We start from the raw sequence: 19,505 nt of genomic DNA on the forward strand, positions 1-19,505 counted from the left end.
CTTCCCATTAAGGTCATTGTACATGGTATCGACCTTGGCGTTGATTTCCACTGAAGCTTTTTGTTGATTCACCAAGAGTTGTTGCATCATGTTTTTCAGCTCATCCTGAGAGCTGCTAGCAGATGAAGGTCCCAACTGCTGGTTGGTGAAAGGCAGTGCTTGCTGAGCGCTTGTATATGCCTGCTGGTTCCCCCCTTGGAAACGGTTTTGAGTGGGCACAAACTGTTTGCCTTGGAAGTTGTTTGAGAAGGTTTTCTGATAACTCATCTGATTCTGAGCTCCTTGCTGCGGATACACCTGATCCTGAGGATTCTCCACGTTGGTGCTTCTGTAGGACAAATTCGGATGGCTTCTGTAGTTCGAGTTGAAACCCCTGTTCTGCACAAAACCTTGCCCACTCACATAATTAACCTCCATTGTTTCATCCTCTCCATCACAAATCTCCTGAGCTAGCGGCATGTCTCCGGTCTCATCGACAAAATGGACAGTTTTCTGGCTCCCCTTCAGGAGAAGGTTCACCTTGGCCGTCAACTCATCAATCTTTTGCGTATCGACACTGTTGACCTTCACGGACCTGTCATACTCAGGGGCCTTGTTGCTGGAGCTTGCAGCTAGGTTCTCAATCAACTGATATGCTCCTTCCTTAGACTTTGTCATAAAGTCCCCATTGCTGGCCGAGTTGAGAACGTTTCTGTAGTCCCAGTTAACTCCATCATAGAAAATGCCCAGGATCTGTTCATCACTGAATCCATGGTGTGGACACTCTCTACGGTACTCTTTGTACCTCTCCCAAGCCTCGCAGAAGGCTTCTCCAGTGTGCTGTTGGAACGATGAAATCTTGTTCCTGAGGGCAGCGGTCTTAGCCTTGGTGTAGAATTGGTCCAGAAACGCAGACCTACACTGTTCCCATGATGTCAGAGACCCAGGTGGCAATGACTTCAGCCAACGTGAAGCTCTATCCGCAAGAGAGAAAGGGAAGAGCTTGCACTTCAGGAAGCCTGGCGGTATCCCATTTGAACCAGTGGTGCTACATATCTCCTCAAAATTCTCGATGTGGTCCATCGGAATCTCAGCTGGGAGACCGTGAAATAGGTGCTGCTTCACTAGAGAGATCATCTGTGGCTTGATCTCAAAATCTTGATTCGGATTGGTAGGAGGAACGATCGCCGCTCGGTTGGTGTAGGACACATGCGGGTTATCCTTGTCCCCAATGGACGGTTGCGGCGGCGCGGCTCTTTCGTGTTGAGCACGGAGCAACTGCCCCAATTGTTGTCGAAGTTGCTGCAACTCGGCAGCCATATCCTCATTGTTTCTGTTGTCACCCATGTTGACGGATTGAAACTTTCTGTTCTTGCGGTTTGTTCTTTCTGCCAAAGAGAGCTCTGCGACTGACAAAGCAACTAGTTCTTCGGTGTTGTTTCTTCTTGTAGATCTTCTTGACATGCACCCTGAAACACACGCAAAGAAGAAGCAGAAAGACAAATCAGTAAGGTCTTAGTCTAGTAATTTCGCCGAAAACCAAAGGTAAAATTTTGGTCCCCGGCAACGGCGCCAAAAACTTGATAACACAGAGTTTTAAACCCTATTTTCCTACTGCAAGTGCACAGCAAAGAAGTAGTACTTAGGGGTCGAATCCCACGAAGACCAAGTTTTACTCTATGGTTCTATTGGTTCAATTTCAAGCTAAGACAATTCAAAGTTGGGTTTGTTTGGTAACAGTAACGCGATTAAAACGGTATAAAAAGGCAATAAGCAAAACACTAGATCAGAGGTAATTCTCGGGAATTTCAGAGATAGCAACTAAACAACTATTCAGGGCATAGATTAAGTACCAGTCTAGAACTCAAACATAAATATAAATTGATCCACTGTCGTGGCATCAATAACTCTATCTGATCGATTCTGTGCGGAAACGCGGAGCACGTGCTCAGACATCCGGAGCACATGCTCGACGGTCCTTAAACCCTAAACTGTCGTTTGAGCCCAGGATCGTAGACAAGCATTAAAGAACAGGAATGATAAGTTCACAAATCACCTACACATCAACTTTCGCAGGTCTAGGATAATTTGCCCACTAATGTCTTTTCTAGCAACCTATTACACTTTTGATGAATAGATGAACCTAAAATCATAGATTGGGTGATCAAATCAACCTAAGCATTAAGACTAACAATAGTGAAGACAATCGATTATATAAAGCCCTATTTGTGTTCTGTTGCTAACCCATGAAACCCCCTTGAAACCCCCTTATCTAGCAAAGAAAACTACTCAGACATAGAGAAATGAATCATAGCAAAAGATGAGAAATTCAATGACATAAAAATAAAAAGGGTTCAGAGTATGCTTCACAAGGTGGCCGCTCTTCCTCTCCCTCACAAAACGTCGCTCAAAAACCAAAAGAAAAGTATATTCTGTCCCCTAAAAACCCTAGGTTAAATAGCATACAAGTGGAGAAAAATAAGGAAAGAATCCAAATTCAAATCTTCCTATTAAAAATCGATATCCTCTCTCTTTCTCTCATGAAGGATCGCCCAAAATAAGGGGAATTAGGCAGGGAATCGGCGCCTAGATGCTTGCCACATATCGTCATGAATCCGTAGAGTTGGGAGCATGTGCTCGGAAATCGGGAGCATGTGCTCCTGGGTCTAAAATCAGCTTTTCTGCTCCAATTCAACTCCTTTCTGCTCTGATTGCTCCTGTTGTTCCAATCCTTGCTTTTAGCTTCCTAGCCTCTTATTATAACCTGAAAAGGACTCAAACAACTACAAAACTATCAAATAAACAGGGTCAAAGTGAGTCAAAACCGTAACATATCACCTGCAGCCAACCACCGGGATCGATCGATCTGTAAGGAGGACCGATCGATCCTAAGCTCCTGGAACACACAATTTTCGCATCTTCTGTGCTTCGTACCTGTTGCTGAAAATACTTAACAATGGACGTAATTTAACCATAATAAATCCTAAAACAAAACTAAAATCCTAAGACAAATAAAAGTTAAAGGGTAAGCAAGATCAAAACTCATGGGTTACCTCCCATAAGCGCTTGTTTAAAGTTGTTAGCTTGACTATGATTTCAGGTTTCAAGTGATGGAGAATGAGAACTCGTATCAAAACAAGCTCTCCAATTCGTCAGCTTAAGCTCCAAAACCTTTTTCAGCATACCATCCACTGTTTCTTGGCCTTTCGCTTTAAACTCCGGAGTGAGGATGGCTTTAACATTAGAGAAAGGTCGAGATATTCCTTTACACTTCACCTTATACTCAATGGTGTCTCCAACATATTTCTGGGGTACCAAGGTTATGTGAAGATCTCTTATCACTCTTTTTATCTTCGGCTTGTCTCTCTTCTGAACCTTCTTAGACCTCTTCTCAGAAGAATGAGTGTATCCATCCAGGACTTCGTTGACCTCATTCTTATCACCACTCTCTCCCATTATCACGACATCCATCTTCTTCTCATTTTCTACAGTTAGACAATAGTCATTTCGTATAACTTCATTTGTAGTGATTGCGTTGTATAAGACTTTATTATCAATATTAGAGAAAGTGATCCTCTTATTAGGCAAGTCAACAATTGCTCCCACTGGTGACAGCATTTGCGAACTTGAGAGAGACCTTAGAAGCCTTCATATCATCAATCCCAAACCTCTCTGCAACAGCCTTAGACATGAGGTTCACACTAGATCCAGGTGTCACAAAGGGAATCCTCAAAGTTCACTCCTAAGATGGAGCATGGAACAACAAATTTTCAAAGATGAAGCATGGATGTTCTTCTCTTGAGCCAAGAATGCCTTAATCTCCTCCAAATCTTTTTCTCTAGCCACAACATCAATGTAAATCTTCTTAAACAAAGAGATATGCTTTACTGCCTCTGTAAAGGGAATGTCAGCAATGAAGTCACTCATAACTTTTTTGTACCGAGCATACTTATGTTCAACCAGAGGATTCTTCTCATGTCTTGGAAATTAAATTTTAGGACGGTAAGGTGGTGGTTCTACATAAGCATGCTTGATATCTCCAGCTTTCTCACATGTAACAGTAGGAAACAAGTCAGAAAATATGTCAACACCTCCAATTTCATCCTCAGATACATCCAGCATGGACCGATCGATCTACGATGCAAGTTGGCTTGTTTGCAGTGGTGGATGAGACCGTTCGGTCCCAAGTTAACCGGTCGATCATGTGTCTTGATACTGCGCCTTCTTCATCTGCTCACCAGATTGATCTGTCTTCACTGTATTGCCCATAACTTTAGATTGCACCGTTCGATCTTCTTCAAACCACTTAGAAATAACAGATAACATCTTCATGAAGCTTTTTTCCAAAATGGAGAAAGTTCTAACAGTGGAAAATCCTTCGTCTTAGGCCAGAATTCTGACGCTTCAACTGGTCCTTTAGCTCCAAATGCATGTTTTCGTATAAAAACATCCAGTTTCTTTCCAGAGCAACCTAAAACCTGTAAGACTCACAAAGGACTAAGAGGACTCTAAAATCACACTTTGATTCAATAAAAGACTCAAAACAAATGTAAAAACCATAGTTAAGATTCTATAAACACACAGACACATCAACTATAGACGTGAGCATCTCTTGAACTGTGCGAGAATAATGAAAACACAACAACTCTTTAGCTCATTTACCATTACCCCCTCATAGTATTTTGGATCCAATTGAAAAAAACTCGTGAAAGTACCTATCAGCCACAATCTTAATGTCATCCCCCTGAACCACAATACCATCTCTACAATCAATATATCTATTTGTGTTCATAGCTTTCTGAGATTCTTCATCATGACGAAACGATTTATTATTCTTGTCACCAACCTTCAACCAACGTAACTTTGATGTTTGCTTCAAGTATTTTTCCTCAAGACCAGCCACATGATCCCACCAAAGGTAAGCCTCATTTTGTTCTTCCATTAATTGAAGGGTAAGGTTAGACATGTTCACTTCTTGTTTCTTACAAAGGATCTCTAAAGCTTCTTTAGACCTTTTTACCAAAAAATGAATACACAACTTAAACAAAGATCTAACCTTTAATTTCATTGTAAATCGAAACAACGTCACAGTAGACAAGAATAGAGGATTATGTTTCCTTCCAATAGTTATCAACCAACGGTTTGAACAAATTTAAAAGATTTTTGCTTGTGTATGACAGTCCCTTCCCCAATGTTTAGCTGTATACGACAATGCAAATGATCAAAAAAGTCCTTGAACTCAAACACACTATAAGCATGCGGAAAGACTCGTAACCAACTGTCATTTACCAGGACCCAATCCAGCTTCTTCATTATAGGGTCATTATCCCTTGTATTCCATCACGTGTATAACAGTCCGTGAAAATTCATATCATAGCCTCACAACAGTTGACGACCTTTTAAAAATCACACATATCACTCGACACTACAAGAAAACAGGATATTTACAACTACGATTGGCGACTAAATACGTAATCGCTTAATTTCCCGACTACTTGCCAACTATGTTACGACCAAGTTACAACTGCGTAACTGTAGTCGTAACTCAGACGTTATTTGCCGACCAAATACAATAATCGGTATTGTAGTTGTTGATTCACGACCATTATACGACTAAATGGAAAGAACTTAATTTTGTTGCATCAAAGTAGCTAATTTGGCGACTAAGTAGCGACTAATGTTTTGGCATTCTTCACATATAAACTATAAATACAAGCATCATGTTGTGGCATTCTCATAATATTCTCATTTTCAAAGGTACAAACAAAATATATGTAAGTAATATCAATTTGTTTATGCTTGCTTTACCATATCTATACTTATTGTTATATAATTTTAGGTGCACCATGTCTTAATTAATTATTAGTTTTTTAGACTTGAGCTTTTGTTTTCCGTTAGTGCAGATGTGAATTGGTTGCAAAGTGAAAAATTACCTATGAAGGTGAAGCTCAAGAAAATGTATATGAATCAGTAGGTCTGAACTTTAAAATTAGTATCTTCATTTATGCTAAGTCATAAATGTAATTTTAATTTAAAAATAGAAAATGTAATTTTTATTATAGTAAGTATATATGTAAGTAATATTTTGTAAATTTAAAGTGATCAATATATTATGTAGTGTATCTATAAGTAGTATGCTTTAAATAATATGTAAACTAAATTAAATTCTATGTTTTTTATAAAATTAATTTTGGCTACTGATTGGCGACAAACAAGTGATTAAATTCAAAATATTGGGTTTAAACAAGCCCAATTTGGTCGGCCAGATTTTGGACTCCAAAATGTTGGACCAGATTTTGGACTCCAAAACAAGCCCAATTTTTTAAAACATTTTGCACCAACTGATCCGTGACTAATAAGCGACTAAGTTTAAAATATTTTGGGTTAATTAAACCCGGGAATCCATTTACGCGGTCCAGCCCATAACCCTAACAAACGAGATAACCCTAATTTTTCAGCCGTAATCTCTCATTTCTCACCATCCTTCATCTTCCTTCTGCCGATTCTCTCAATCGCCATATCTCTCAATCTCCATATCTCTCAATCTCCAATCGCCGATTCTCGCAGTCTCATTTCTCACCATCCTTCATCTTCCTTATGTCGATTCTCACGATGCCTCCTCTTAAGAAGCCTGGACGAAAGAGGAATGTTGTCCCCAACGCTCCTCTCAGACCCGGTGGCTCTAACCCTCCGTCGAAGGTGAGAAAAGTCAACCCTCTACCGCCTCAATACAACTTCACGCCGGCGGCTCAAAATCCTACGCCTCAGACGCCTCAAGAACAAGTCCTCATTTCCCCCCAACTATCGACGTCAGCCGCACTGCAGGTCAGAAACTATCCACCACCACAGCCCCTATTTCAGAACTTCGTGAATCGAAGCGTTGATGACAACCCAACTCGGTCACTACCAGAAGTTCAAACCAATCCTCAGGTTCGATCGAATCCCTTGCATGATTCTACGAGATCTCCAGCTCAGAACAATCCTCCGGTTCGATCGAATCCTTTGCATGATTCTGCGAGATCTCCAGCTCAGAACTCTCACGCTCAAAGTCATCCTTCTTCTCAAGGTAACAACTTCGACGAGTCAGATCCAGTGTTGCCGGAACTCCAGGAGGACACGTTGAGGGCTCTTAATGCCATCCTTATGGTGTCGGACCGTCATACTTTTACCACCGTCCTCTCTCCGAAACCAAAGCCTAACACGAATTGGTATGTAAACACATTTAAATCTCCAACTCATAACATGTTTTCATATGTTTTCTTCTAGATTAGAGTTTCTTCTAGATTAGAGTCGAAGAGTTCGCTTTTAGATGCCACACAACATCACTATTGTTTATTGTTTTGTCATTCCAAAGTCTCTTATCAGTTAGTAGTAACTAGAAGAGTATATGTGTTTTGTCATTCACTATTGTTTTTTTTTACCATTCCCAAGTCTGACTTGATTCTTATGTCATGAGGTTTACTCGTGATGTCAAATCACAACTGGTGCGGAAGATTACAAAGGTTTATACAAACAAATTTGATGGTCCATACTATAATTGGTCATGTGTACCTCCGGATAGACGAGAAAGATACTTCCTTGAGTTTGCGGTATAGTTTTCTGTTATATATCATTCATAGATAGGTTTTAATTGTTGTTTATCACTAACTTAATTCTATTTTCTTTATCCCTAGAAAACACACACTTGGGATCCATTGATAACAGAGACAGTGCAACATTTTTTCTATGAGATATGTCAACGCCGGATGAAAAACATGGTAAGCAACGCTAGGACTAGTCGAGTGCAACCTAAATGGATCGCGGGTGAACTCTGGAAAACAATGGTTGCGCAGTGGGATACTGAAGAAGCACAGGAAAGGAGTCGAATCTATTCCAATGCTCGTATGTCAGACCGTAATGGTCTCTGTAATGACCCTCACTAAGGGGTAAAATTCAAAATAAAGACCCCTGGCCAAAGAACCCGGAAAGGACTTGGAAAGAAGGCAACGAAGAAAGATAGAAGAATTGCTGAAGAAGTGTCCGAGAAAATGTTGACGGACCAAGAGATGGCCATGTACCGTACCATGTGTCGAACCATGTATCGTACCATGTACAGTATCGCAGACGTACCACGTACCGCAGGACAGAGTCGTCCGAGGTGTACCGCAGACCTGAGACGTACCGCAGAGTCGTCCGTGACCGTGCCGCGACATGAACCGTCGACTGCACCGCGGTGTTGCTAGCTGAGCAGACAAGAGTCAAGGATTAAGGAACTTATGTCTCCTTAATTGACCAATCAAAATTCATGCAAAAAGTGAGAAAACATAATCATTATGTTTTCACAAAATTGGCCAATCAAATTGCATGCAAAAGGAGTGTGAGACAAAGGAGAAGAAGTGATCATTATTTAACCAAGTAATGCATGTCTCCACCAAGTATTGTCTAGAAGAGAAGGAGTGGTGAAGAATCGGCCCAGTATTTGCATTTCTCACCAAGCTTTCAAGGAAACTTTCTCACCAAGTTTTCAAAAACTTGCTCACCAAGTTTTGAAGCTCGCCATGCATTGGCTCACTCCGCCGCCCGAACTTTCTATAAAAGGAAGCTCACTTCTCTTTATTTTCGCAAAACAAAGCTAAGTAAAGAAGAAGGAGAGAAAGGAGGGAAAAGAGAGAGGGTTGAGAAGGAAGGAGAAGAGCAAGACAAGACTATCGACTGCTGCCAAGACTGTTACATCGAGAAGGAACTCGATTGCAACAAGGGAAGATCCGAAGTGCTGCCAAGGGAGAGATGTCGCCGAGAGAATCCGTTAACTCAACCAAGAGTTCGCCGGTATTCTGTGAGTCCAGGCACATTTCACCGAGCTAGATGGAGTCTAAAGACTTCCGTCTAGTAAACGGTTTGCATTGAGCATATAGTTGCATTTACTTGAATTTTATCTTTGTGATTTTCTTGTTAAATGTATGTGCTGTGAGGTTACTCTCGTTACTAGTTCGAAATGTTCTAGTAATAGAGATGGTAACTTAATTGTGAGGTTACTCTCGATACTAGTTCGAAATGTTCTAGTATTGGAGATGGTAACTTGGTTAAGATACTTGAAAAATTATGAGCTTAATCTCGATACTAGTTCGAAATGTTCTAGTATTGGAGATGGTAACTTGGTTAAGATACTTGAAAAATTATGAGCTTAAAAACCATATAAACTCAATTATCAATTGGTTGAAGTCTTAAAGCGTTTAGTCCGCGAGAAATTCCAGCTAGCGTAGTAAGACTAGGGTATGGCTGTCCTCAGACTATTTCCGTACCAGCATGTAGCCGCGCCATGTAACCCTTGTGCGTTGAGTTGTAGGGTTGGTATGAAGAGCTCGGAGGTTACTGGGCTCGCTACCTTGGCCGAGGCTGTCTACACGACGGTGTGGCTCGAAGTGTTGTTCCAGTTGCATGCCTTTGTGGTTGCAATGCGGAGGCGTTGAGGAGAGGAAGCATATCGGGCCCATAAATTAAAACTTGTTAAAACTTTTAGCTTTTAATCAAGTTTTATTGCTTTGTAGTTGATTGATTACTTGCTAGATTTATTTGCTTAATTAGCTCCTTATCTTCCGCATGATATCTCTGATTGTTTGATTGTTTGCTTGCTTGCATGTTGATTGCTTGATTGCTTGTTTGATTGCTTGCTTGCTTGATTAATTGTTGTTGGGGAATTTGGGGTTGGGGATTTATTTTCTGCAGGAACCCTGTGACTCACTAAATAATATTAGATTACTTATGATAAAAATTTGTCTTGCAGGTAACCTTAGAGGGGATTAGAGGGCGTGGTGAAAGATAGGACCCCGGAGTAGTTTTTGTGTCTGTTTGTAGAATCAAGTATGTTTTATATGTAATCGAACCTTTGGCACTAGGCCTTATGTTCGAACCTTATAATCTTTTTGGTACTTATTTTGTAATAAACTCGTTATATATTAATACAATCGGATTTTATATTCGTACGAGTAATAACTGATATAAACTTTTTCCAAGTCGGCTCAATGCCTGGAATGTCACAAGGGTTGCAAAGCCTGAATGATGTCCCAGTCGGGTGAAATCCCCGCCGATGGACTGGCTAAGGGTCCTGATTCGTTCTCGAACCTCGGCCGGATCGTCGGTGGATGTTTTCAAAGTGGCGTCCCGGGGCGGCCTGTGGCCTGTCCGGCCATAGGACAGTTCGGGGGTGTTACAGTCTCGGTTCACACTCGCACTTATCTGGGCCAACATCGTATCAACAAGTCAAACAAGGCTTGGTGAGTAACTTTAACTTATGTCTTAACCTTTTTTTTGTAACTTTAACTTATGTCTTAACCTTTTTTTGTTTTTGTAACATTCCAGGAAGAGAAACTTGGGAGACCGGTGAGTCTTGGTGAGGTTTTCAAAGAGACACATACAAGGCCAGATGGTACGTATGTCGATCGAAAAGCCGAGAAGATCTTCTCAACTTATGAGAAAACTTACAAGCTAAGATATCTGAGATCGAGTCAGATCCTTCACGAGCTCAGGAGCTCACAGCAGAAGATTATACAGCCATTTTTTTTCAGGTAAAGTACTATTTTCACAATCTATACTTAAAGAGTCTTCAAAACTTCCATTTTCAGAACTAACATTTTTTTTTTTTTTCTAAGTCCACTGAGAAGGATTCACGAGGTAATCTTTTTGGACTTGGAAGCCTCAAGGATCATCTTCAGGATCTTCTCAATGGCAAGAGCTATCAACGAGGAGAATCGTCATCGTTTGTAGCATTGCAAGAGCAAGTGAAGGAAGCTTATCGTATAATTGAAGAACAAGTTGCCTATACTACACAACATGATGCTGAGATTGCTGCTCGTGAAGCAGAACACTCCAAAGTTGTGGCTGAGCAACAGAAGAAGATAGAGCATTTGGAAAAGTTCATGCGTACGATGTGTCCGACCTTTGTCGAATTCCAAGAGTCTGAATCAAGTGATGCATCCAACGCCTCTCCAACACAAAGAACATCTCCTTCTTAGGTTACTTCTTTGGCTACTTATTATGGTTTAGGTTCTCTTTTGGTTATTATGAAATTGTCACTTTGGGATGATGTGTCAATCATAGTTTTTTATTGATCATTTTGGTTCTCTTTTTGTAATTGCTAATGTGGTGAACATATTACTATTGTGGTGAAATTTTGGTTATTAAAAATGTGAATTTTAGGTTTCTGTTTGATTAGAAATTCGATTTGTAAAACAAAACAAAACAATTATGGTTTTAATCACTATAGTCGTCAAACTAGTCATTAAATCTGGCTTAAAGTCGTCGTAACATAGTCGTCAAATAGTCGTCCGATAGTAGCCACGGAGTCGCATAATTTAACGACGAAGTCACAACTATTCTCAAACTAGTCGTAAACTACTTCTGTCAATATTTTATTAATCGTAAAATAGTCGTCAAATAGTCGTAAATAGTAACGACTAAATTACGACTACGTGCCATAGTCGTAATATTGTTGCTATTTACCGACTATGTTACGACTGAATTTTTTTACCGACTATCGATTTACGACAACAGTTATTAGTCGTAACTTAGTCGTTATCTATGAAGTAGCGACTATTTAGTGACTATTAGTGCAGTTGTAAATCACATGTTTTCTTGTAGTGCGAGACCCCCAGATTATCATCCACCCTCAAATGTTCATTCATATCTAGGGTCTCATTAAAATCACCCTTTATCAACCACTGATTGCTTTGTATAATGGGAGAATTAGAATGGTTTTTCAACTCCTGCCAGAAAACCTTTTGTTGTTCTCCAAGATTTAAGGCATATACAAAAGAAAATAAAAACTCTTCAGTTTGATCATCTAACTTCGCAAGGCTGGCTAATCGTACAGAGCAGACTCGAAAATCTGAACCTTATTATTCTAATTTAGATTGATAAAATTATATTAAAAGTGTTATTATAGTATTGGTTAGATATCATCACTATGACTATCTTACCGTTAGAGATGCCATTATAATCAATTTGCATTTCTCCCGTCACTTTATCATATAAGCAACAATGTTAATCACGAGGCATGGTTATCTCTATAGAGCTAGCTATATATAATCAGTTTGGACCAAACATTTTAAGTTAAATACAATTTCAGACCTCTGCACATTCCACTTTTGGACACGCGTTTCTAACAAACACCCAAACTAAAAGTATTTTTCCTCCACCCACCTGTTAGTTACGGAATGTTATGATGTTTTATTGAAGCTCCGAAAATTCTAAAAGAAAACCGACGTCTAAATTATTCAATTTCTATTGTTTCCGGTAATTTTTCATGGCTAATGAGATATGGAGTTGAATTCCTGTTATAAGGTGAATATTTTCTCTGATTGTGAGCTTGATTTAGCTGTTAAGCTTTCTGTTTTGGCTCTAATGCATGTATTATTAATTCAGCTGTTAAGCATTCTATTCAGCTTTCTATTCGTAATTCAGCTGTTAAGCTTTGTATTTTCTCTGATTGTGAGCTTAATTCAGCTTTTAAGCTTTCTATTTTAACCAGTTCATTGTTAACAAAATTATGGTTTACGATTGTTAGCAAATTGAGAATTGGATTGATCTGTTTGTTTCCATCCGTTTGATGCGTTGAATACTTTGTTTTTAATGAGTTTGCTTTATTTTGATCTATTTATCTGTTAAGTATTAATTAAGTTTTTGATAAGTCAGATTTGGGAATTTTCTAAGTTATTTCATGAATATTATCCGTTCTTTGATCAAAGCTTGAATCGGTTTGTGTAATGTTTTGTTCTGTTCTTTGATTTGTTTCTGTTCTGTTATGTTCTTTGATGAAAGGTTGGACCAGTTTTTGTTATGTTCTATTTCAACTTTCTACGTTTTTTCATCAATTTGATATGCTCTACTGTTTTTGTTGAGGTTTGATGGAGAACAAGTTACAAATGAGACCAATTTCAGACATGAATGCACAACTGCAACATGTTAGTATCTCTCTTTCTTGAACTGTTTTTCAATGCATATCATGATTCTTTAAGAAATCGTTTTAGATAATGTAATATTTGCTTTGTTCAGATGGTCTAAAGAAGAAGAAGAAGAAGAAGCCCTTCGTTGAGATCAAAAAGACATCGAATTGACTTTGAATTTATGTATATGTGTTGATAGATAGAGCTTGAAGGAACATGGTATAGAAGCTATTGTATAGTATACAAAGTAAGTGAGTCTATATTAAGTAAGACTGTATATTTGTTTTGCTCAATAAGAACCCCGTAAAAGTTTTACCATTAGAGAGCATAATTTTAATTAACATAATAAAGGTTCTTATTTTTTAAAAGTACAAAAATTATTTATAAAAAATTATAAGAGTCTGAAAATAACAACTCCCCAATAGATTTGGTCTTAATGTTACAACTTTCTTCTGATGTAATATTCTGGCAACACTGTTCATAACCAATTTGATAATACTGTTCATTTGAGAGAAAAATACTATTCGTCAACGATATAATAAACCATTTTGTAATTCCCCAAAAGGGGGTTTGAGCAACATTAAAAGGCTCCAAGTTGACTTAATCCACTCATGTCAAAAAGGAAGCATGTATGTGAAGTTATAAACATGTAATACCAAAAACTAACAACGATGACCTCGGATCAAGTTGGGGCCTTCACTTACCAAGTATATATAGTCAACGGTTTATTAATTACTTAGGCCAGAAATGGAAATACATCTAAGTGCGTATTTTTTTCAAAAAAGTTACAAAAAAAAACACTTTACGTTTTTTAGGGAGAATATCACTCAATGTATCGTATTTCTTCGTCCAGCAACTAAAAATAATAATATGAAATTTGCATTGTAAATAATGTTTTACCAATCAAATAATTTGTATCGTTTATTTTGTATTAACAATAATGACTTTGGATCAAGTTGGGGCTTTCATTTCCACCCTTAGTCAACAACGGTTTATTTTACCAATTCTTCCACCCTTAAATCATCAACAAGTTGGCCAAATGTCTCCAAATTATAGATTATCATATAGCAACATGCAAATATATGCATTGTTAACTACACAACTACATGGGTAATGCAGGCTAACATTTACCACAAAAACAAAAACACGTCACGGATGATCATAATTATTTTACGTAGAAATATAATTACAAATTGAAACATGAACGTTTGCCCGACATATATATGATGAAGATGTTAAAAACAGAGCAGAAAACAAACATTTGAACTCTTCTTGTCCCGATACCATTACAATTTGTGAACAACTTTAATCTTTTTTTTTCAACACCACTTAGGTATTAGATTCTTTTAGCAAAATTATGATAGAATAATAGTTTGTTAACAACTCGAAATCAAAACAGTCAAGAGAAACAGAGTAAACAATAGTAAATATATATATTATATATTATATGCTAACCCTTTCTACTGTTTTTTTTTTTGGTTGCTTTCCCTTACACGTTTGTATATATGCTCATAATCGCGCTGATAGGTTGCATTAAAATAGCCATAATATCATCCATCACATTTAAAAATATATATATCTGGATGGGAATAAAAACCACTTGACATGGTAAAATCAACCGTTGACCCAAGACAAAAATAGAATTTAATTACAACGAAACCAAAACTATGCCTTATAAAGGTAAAAGAAACTGTTCAAAACAAAAAGTTCATTGGTAAACATAACATCAAAATTTTCTTAACTCACACAAGTCATGTATCTTATAAGTCATTTGGTTTCCGTACAAAAATCACCATGAATTCAAAATATTTATCCTCTCCCTCTTTCTCTCTCATTCATTATAGACAATGGGATGCACGATTATAAGAAGTTAAAATATGTATATATATATATATATATATATCATTTAACAAAAAGAAGGGGAAAAAAAAAGACCTATGGCTTTGTTTGCCCCCAAAAAAAAAAGAAAAAAAAAAGACCTTTGAATTCTTCTTATCTTAATAAATTTGCCTGAACAGCTTCAATATAATACCCCAAAAGCTCTTATAAATATTCTGCGTAACCTACCAAACTAAGACCGAAAAAAGCGAAATCATCTTCGTCTTGTTTACCACTCTGATCAATCATTTCCATATACGCAAACGACAAAACCCAATCAAATAAAAGAATGGTTGCCTCAGTTTCCCTATTTGCCTCTCTTGCACCATACCTAGTCTCAGCATTACTTCTATTCCTTCTGCTCGAGCAACTCTCTTACCATGTCAAAAAACGAAACCTCCCTGGCCCCCTCTTCGTCACCCCAATCATTGGAAACGTCATTGCACTCCTCCGTGACCCAACTTCCTTCTGGAACAAGCAATCTGCGATGGCAAACACTTCCGTTGGCCTCTCCACCAACTACCTCATTGGAAAGTTCATCATCTAACGAGAAGTCGCAAGTTTTTGGTCGCCTGAGTCCAACGAGTTAATCACAGCCGATCAGCTCGTGGAGATGAAGTTCACGCGGACTGTGGCGCGTGAGGTCCTTAGATACCGACCACCAGCAAGTATGGTTCCACATGTTGCTGTTAGTGACTTCCCTCTCACGGAATCGTACACAATCCCTAAAGGTACAGTTGTGTTTCCTTCCCTTTTCGATGCCTCGTTTCAAGGGTTTACTGAGCCAGACCGATTTGATCCTGACCGGTTTAACGAGACAAGGCAAGAGGATCAGGTGTTCAAACGCAATTTCTTGACTTTTGGAATTGGCTCGCACCAGTGCGTAGGCCAGCGTTACGCGCTGAACCACCTCGTGCTCTTCATTGCCATGTTCACGTCGGTGTTTGATTTCAAGAGGGTCCAATCGGATGGCTGCGATGATATTGTGCATATCCCAACGATGTCGCCCAAAGACGGGGGCATGGTTTTCTTGTCTAGTCGCGACGGTGCCTCTCCTTGAATTAATCGTCAGTGTATATTCTATCGCTTTTCATGATGTGGCCTAAGTGTTATTCAATTTGAGAGGAGACGCCACGTCATTGTGTTGCCATGTCTTCACCATCAATGTATGTTGTTCTTTGTCCCAATGATGTTATGTAGTAACTTATTCGCCCGAATATAAGAAAAATGTATGAAATTTTAAGTAATATTCTAAATATTATAAGCTATTAATATAAGAAAAAGGAATATAATATATGTTGACGATATCTTACCCATGTGAATATTTATATCTTTAATATACATGTCTTTAAGCTTTACGACATTGCGAAGCATGACTATCAGATAAAAAATAACAAGTAGATTAAAAAAAATAACCAAGTAGATTAAAAAAATCTCAGGTGACTGCGTGACGCCGCTACTCAGTTGACAAAAAAAGATAAAATAAAAGAAAATAAAAGATCCACCTTAGATCTCGTTTCACCGGTTTTGTTTTCACCGGCATAAAGGAAACTCAAAATCGAAATACCTTAATTAAGAAGAAAATATAAAAAGAAAAAGTACAGTGAAAGCAAAAGGGATATTCAATTATTTTCATATTGATATTGTGGAAGTGAAAAACATAAGGAATCTTTCAAAATGAAGAGAACTAAGAGATATGAACCAAAACCATCAGAAAACAAAAAAAAATAACAAAGATTGAAAAAATTAACAAAGAGTGAACATGCACAAAGAGCCAAATAAACCAGTTCACGGATACACCATAAAGTATTTTCTAGAGATTAAATTTATAAATACTCTGTATATTTAGTTTAGTATTCGATCTCACAACCTTTATACATGCATGCGTGTTCATCGTCGCAACGAAAACCTAACCTTAGATACAGAACCAGCTGGAACTTTGAACCAACTTTAATATGTGAAAATCAATATAGGACAAAACTATATTTAACCACAAAAAAAAAAAAAAAAAAATTGATGACAACATTCGCATTAAATTCTTCGGAATAATGCCTATTCCAACTGTTTGACAACAAGTTGTAATTGGGAAAATCTGGTCAAATCCAAAGAGTCAGAAATTTCTCAAAATATTTCCACAAAATATTGTTGAAATGATGTCGAAATTTTTCAGAATAATAAAAGGGAATTCCTGTGTTTTATGTTTTCGCTAAATTAATTGATCTTTTTTGTTGTGGTAATTTCTCGCACTATCAAGAAAGCAAAAAATGAGGGGGGATACAATTCTATTTCTATTGTATTGAATGAATCTTGGGGTAAAATCTCTCGTCAAAAAAATGGTATAAAGGATTAATAAACAAAACAATAGGGGTGTCAATCAGGCTGGTCCGGTCCGGCCCGGCTCGAAACTTGTAAAACCCGCATATGTTCGAGCTCGGCCTGGTCCGTTCCGAAATATTTTCGAGTCTGGTCCTAACAGGGCTATAGGGTTTTTCGGGCTTTTTCAGGCTTATCTTACAGATCAATAATTCAAACTTATAAGTCTTAAAAAGCAGTGTTTCTATATTCACTACAACCAACTTAATTTTTTTTTAAAAAGTTTAAAACTAAATAAAATTTTATACTTTAACCAAATAAAACAATATATAATTCATATAAAATATCATAGATGTTGTAAACTAGAGAATCGAAAGATGAAATTCTCTTGTCTTATTCATTGATTAATCTCGAGGTTACATATATATAGTCAAGGGCAAAACCCAATTACATTAGGAACATAAACTGACCTAGATAAAAGGATGTGGCCGATGGGCCTTATGGCCTTCGACGGACACGGGCCATGTACGGGCCATGTATGGGCCTGGTTATGGAGTCCATCGGTTAAGTGGTTTATAACACTCCCTCTTGGATGACATAACCATGCCGATGCTAAGGGATCGATGCAATACGCTAGGGGGTAATACCTCATTAAAGCCTTACCAGGAAAACCCAATGGGACAAAACCACGGTGAAGGAAAAAGAGTACAGCACGCATTGTTCCCCCTGTTCCAAGCATCACTCTAAGTCCTTAAGCCTCCGCATTCCAATCTGGTGCATGAGCTTCTTGAACGTTGTTGTCGGTAATGCCTTAGTGAAGAGATCGGCTGAGTTGTCGCATGACTGCACCTGTACCACACGAACTTCTCCGGCCTTTTGTAGTTCGTGTGTGAAGAAGAATTTCGGTAGGATGTGCTTCGTCCGATCTCCCTTGATGTAATCTTCCTTGAGCTGTGCGATGCAGGTCGTATTGTCCTCATAGATTACGGTTGGCTCTTTGTCTTCGACCATACCGCAATTTGCTCTAATGTGCTGGGTCATCAACCTTAACCATACACTCTCTCGTCCGACTTCATGAATTGCTAGGATCTCTGCATGGTTGGATGATGTGGCAACAATGCTTTGCTTCATGGAACGCCACGAGATCGCCGTACCATCATGTGTAAATACGTACACGGTTTGAGACCTAGAGTTGTGCGGATCCGATAAGTAACCTGCATCAGCAAAACCAACTAAACCATCTCTGTTATAGTTAGTATAAAATAAACCAAAGTCTGTCGTCCCTTGTAGGTAACGCAGAACATGTTTAACACCGTTCCAGTGCCTTTTAGTCGGACAAGAACTAAATCTTGCTAGGAGGTTCACGGCAAAACATATGTCCGGTCTAGTGTGGCTAGCCAAGAACATTAACGCTCCTATAGCACTGAGGTATGGCACTTCAGGTCCGAGAACTTCTTCATCGGCCTTCTTTGGACCAAATGGATCTTTATCCAAATCAAGGCTCCTCACAACCATTGGGTTAGTCAATGGGTGAGCTTGGTCCATATTAAACCTCTTGAGTACCTTTTTTGTATATGCCGTTTGATGCACAAGGATTCCATTATTTCTGTACTCAAGCTGTAACCCCAAACAGAATCTTGTCTTGCCTAGGTCTTTCATTTCAAATTCTTTCTTGAGATATTCTACTGTTTGGGCTATTTCACCAGAGGTCCCAAGGATGTTTAAATCATCCACGTACACTGCTATTATTACAAACCCTTTGTTTGCAAACTTCTTTATAAATATACATGAACTGATTGGGTCATTCTTATAGCCTTCTTTAGCTAAATACTCACTTAACCGGTTATACCACATTTGACCACTCTGTTTCAGTCCATAAAGGGATTTGTTCAGCCTTATGCATTACTGTTCTCGAGAACCATTCTTATCTTTGAGCTCAAAACCTTCTGGTAATCTCATATAGATTTCATTATCCAGTGGACCATATAAGTATGCGGTTACAACATCCATTAACCGCAAATCCAATTTTTCTCTTATAGCCATACTCATTAGATATCTAAAAGTCGTTGCATCCATCACAGGGGAGTATGTCTCCTCATAGTCTATTCCTGGTCTTTGAGAGAATCTTTGTGCTACAAGCCGTGCCTTATATCTCACGATTTCATTATTCTCATTTCTCTTCCTTACAAAGACCCACTTATGTCCTACTGGTTTTATATTGAATGGTGTCCTTAAGATCGGACCAAAAACATTCCTCTTCTTTAAAGAGTTTAACTCCACGTCAATGGCTTCTTTCCACTTTAGCCAATCTTTACTTTGAGTGCACTCTAATATAGACGTGGGTTCATGATCCTCATTTATTTCAAGTGCTACCTTATATGCAAATACTTCATCAATGTTGACATCTTTACGGTT

General features: G+C 38.4%; 1 long non-coding RNA gene, 1 other non-coding gene and 1 pseudogene across 2 annotated transcripts; all 3 read left to right on the forward strand.

Moving 5' to 3' along the window:
• The first annotated feature begins 745 nt into the window (after nucleotides 1–745).
• LOC147940993 (small nucleolar RNA R71) lies at nucleotides 746–852 on the forward strand. Its single transcript, XR_015562976.1, has one exon. It is a non-coding gene; the product is annotated as a small nucleolar RNA R71 (small nucleolar RNA).
• Nucleotides 853–12,063: 11,211 nt separating this feature from the next.
• On the forward strand, nucleotides 12,064–13,217 carry LOC104700633 (uncharacterized). The gene is made up of 3 exons (XR_753613.3): nucleotides 12,064–12,297; nucleotides 12,856–12,917; nucleotides 13,009–13,217. It is a non-coding gene; the product is annotated as an uncharacterized LOC104700633 (long non-coding RNA).
• Nucleotides 13,218–14,841: 1,624 nt separating this feature from the next.
• On the forward strand, nucleotides 14,842–16,033 carry LOC104700635 (cytochrome P450 710A4 pseudogene; annotated as a pseudogene).
• Nucleotides 16,034–19,505: the final 3,472 nt, after the last annotated feature.

This window comes from Camelina sativa, chromosome 7 (genome assembly GCF_030686135.1).
Source record: "Camelina sativa cultivar CO46 ecotype springtype chromosome 7, ASM3068613v1".
In the NCBI taxonomy this organism is placed as follows: Eukaryota; Viridiplantae; Streptophyta; class Magnoliopsida; order Brassicales; family Brassicaceae; genus Camelina; species Camelina sativa.